The sequence below is a fragment of the Elephantulus edwardii genome, unplaced genomic scaffold (genome assembly GCF_000299155.1).
Source record: "Elephantulus edwardii isolate Elephantulus edwardi_28Jun2011 unplaced genomic scaffold, EleEdw1.0 scaffold00110, whole genome shotgun sequence".
Taxonomy (NCBI): Eukaryota; Metazoa; Chordata; class Mammalia; order Macroscelidea; family Macroscelididae; genus Elephantulus; species Elephantulus edwardii.
This window is the reverse complement of record NW_006399860.1, coordinates 1,566,830-1,570,045: the sequence shown is the minus strand read 5'-3', so window position 1 is coordinate 1,570,045 and position 3,216 is coordinate 1,566,830. Positions and strand designations below refer to the sequence as shown.

Below are 3,216 nucleotides of genomic sequence, written 5' to 3'. Positions count from 1 at the left end.
CCAATTGCAAAAGGGCAAATACTGCGTAACACTGCTGTTAGAAAATAGGACAGACATGGGGAGAGAATGGGAAAAGAGTAGATAGATAATGAACACTGTATTAGATCAGATGAGGGGAAGAACTATGTGAAAGGAATGTATGATTAGGTCTTACATGTACAAAAGTAACCTAGAACAAGGGCTGCATTGTGGAGAGGGTTGGGAGAAGGAGTAGAGGAGTGGGAAAGAAAATGTGCAACAATGAAAAAAACAAAACGTTTTCCATATTAAAAAAATTAAGGGGAAAAAAGAGGAAAAAAGTATAGCCTTTAGTATGGACTACATCTTATAAAGAAGGGGGGGGGGACGGAATTCTCACCACTAGACCAATAGGCAACGTCATAATAGATGGAGAAAGGATTGAAGTTGCCAGCAATTTCATCTTACTTGGATCCATGGTCAACAGTCATGGTAACATCAGTCAAGAAATCATGACTTGCACTTTTTCCTTCCTGGTGTTGCCATTGGCTACCACTGCCAAAGAACTGGGTGTTGCCATAGGCTGCTGCCCCACCTACTGTTACAGGTATTGTAAGAACAAGCCCTATCCAAAGTCTTGCTTCTGCAGAGGGTTTCTGATACAAAGTTCTGCATCTTTGACTTGGATCAGAAGAAGACAAAAGAGGGTGATTTCCCACTCTATGACCACATAGTCTGCAATGAATCTGACCTGCTCTATTCAGAAGCTGGACGCTGCCCATATTTCTGCTAACAAGTACATGGAGAAAAGTTGTGGCAAAGATGGCTTTCACATCCAAGTGCTGCTGCATCTTTTCTACTCCATTTGCATAAACAAGATGTTGTCCTGTGCTGAGGCTCCAGACAGGCACACAAAATGCCTTTGGCAAACCCCAGGGTACAGTGGCCAGGATCTGCATTGGCCAGGTCATCATGTCCATCCATCTACCAAGCCTCAAAACAAGAAGCGTGTGATGGAGTCCCTCTGGGAAGCCAAGTTCAAGTTCCCCGGGCACCAGAAAATACATATCTCCAAAAAGTGAGGCTTGAGGAAGTTTATTGCTAATGAGTTTGAAGACATGGTGGCTGAGAGGCACCTCATTCCAGATGGTTGTGGAGTGAAGAATATCCCTAATTCGTGGTTTCTTAGACAAGTAGAGGGCCCTGCATTAGTGAAAACATTGGTTAGCACTGTCTTGTCTGACCTGTGCACCAATAAATTGAACCTCATGACTCTTAAAAAAAAAAAAAAAAGAAGAAAGACATTAAAAGACTTGTAACACTGGGAAAAATCTAATGTCAACAACCTCTCCAAAGCTCCAAAATGCTATGGAGCTAGCAATGATGTCAATTTAAAAATTAAGGCGCACTTGATTCAAGTCATTGTCTTTTCAATTGCTTCCTCTGCATGTCAAAGTTAGACAATGAATAAGGATGACAGTAGAATCAATGCCTTTGAGTTGTGATGTTCGAGAATGGTATTAAATATCCCATGGGCTGCCAGAAGCACAAACAAGTCCGTCTGGGAGGAAGGACAGCCAGGCTGCTCCTTAGAGGCAAGAATGGTGAAACTTGGACTTGCTGCCAGGAGGGCCTAGTCCTTGGGAAAAGACAGCATGCCGGGAAAAGTAGAGGGTCAGCAAAAAAAGAAGAAGACCTTCAGTGAGGTGGACTGACACAGCGATGGTAACAACGGGCTCACGCATAACGGAGATTGTGAGCATCACAGAACAGAGCAGGGTTCCGACTTGTTGTTCATAGGGTTGTTATGAGTTATAGTCAACTTAATGGCACCTAACAATAACACTGCTATATGCATACTATAAAAAACGGAGAAGCAATAGCCACAATAGTAATGGGAATTACAGAATGCTGTGTATGTACTATTCTCTGTCTACCTTATACTTTTCTACCTTTCCTTTACCAAAAATAACCCCACAAAAGATAATTTCTTGTCATTAATTTTTAATGTTAACTTTAACATGCTGTCAAAACAAGCATTGTAAGTAAATAGTGAATGCCCAGCCCAGAGCACTAAGTTATGTCTGTCCATCAGGATTGCCTGTGGTAGCACCCAGCCCCATTAGCCTCTTGGCTTTTAGCCTCAGATGGGAGAAAAATTGGGCAACCCTACCTTAGTGTGCCAAGAACACCTGGCACACCCAGGCCTACCTGCGGGAGCTGTGTCTGAGAATCTGAGTTAGCGAGTGGCTCATTTGACACGGAACACCCTCAAATCTCCTTTTCATACATCAGGGTTTTCCTCCTTTATATTGTTGTTGTTGTTATGTGTCATCAAGTCAACTCAGACTCATGGCAACCCTTTGTACAACAGCTCTGAATCCTGCTCTATCCTGTACCAATCTTACTGTCTTTGACACACACCCTTTACACCCGTCACTGAATCAATCCATCTTGTCCAGGGTCTTCCTCTCCTGCCCTGTCCTTCTCTAAGAACTGGTCCCTTTTCTTGAGGTGGGTAAGATTTTATACCAGCCTCTTCATCTCCATCCAGTTGTAGAAATGTCTGCTGCAAATCTTGAACATAGCAGCCTGATGAAGAAGTGGTGTGTCAGAGAATCATTTGCTTTATACCTGGTCGTATAGGGCAATGCTTAGTGTATTAGTGTGTTAAAGCATCTGCAGCTCACTTGGCAGTCTTCTCCATTAAACATTCACAGTTTTGAAACCCAATGGAAGATCACTAAGTAGAACCAACACAATAGGAGTTTGGTTTTGACCTTGACTCCTTTTTTTTTCTTTTTTTTTTAAATTTTTTTTAAATTTTATTATTTTCCTGTGCATGTACCGTCAAATCAGATCTGACTGGTACAGGAGGAGATAGTCCCTCCTTCCCCGGCAGAGCACCTGGTGGATTTGAACCGTGCGCCTCTGGAATTATAGTTGCGGCTCCTTACCACTAGGCCACCAGAGCTCCCCTTTGACTCCTTTTGTCTAACTTTTATTTCTACCTATAAATGAAAGGATACAGGTCCTGGTCTTTGCAACCACTTGTTATGCATCAGAGAGTTGGACAATGACCAAGGAGGATAGAAGGAGAATTGATGCCTTTGAGCTGTGGTGCTGGAGAAGAGTATTGAGAGTACCATGGACTGCTAGGAAAACAAACAGATTCATCCTGGAAAGGGTTAAACCAGGTGGTTCCTTGGAGGCAAGGATTGTGAGGCTCCATCTAACATACTTTGGACATGTTGTGAG

At 42.8% G+C, this 3,216-nt stretch overlaps 1 pseudogene; it reads left to right on the top strand.

The window, feature by feature from the left end:
- The first annotated feature begins 470 nt into the window (after positions 1-470).
- Positions 471-1,170, top strand: LOC102859051 (annotated as a pseudogene).
- Positions 1,171-3,216: the final 2,046 nt, after the last annotated feature.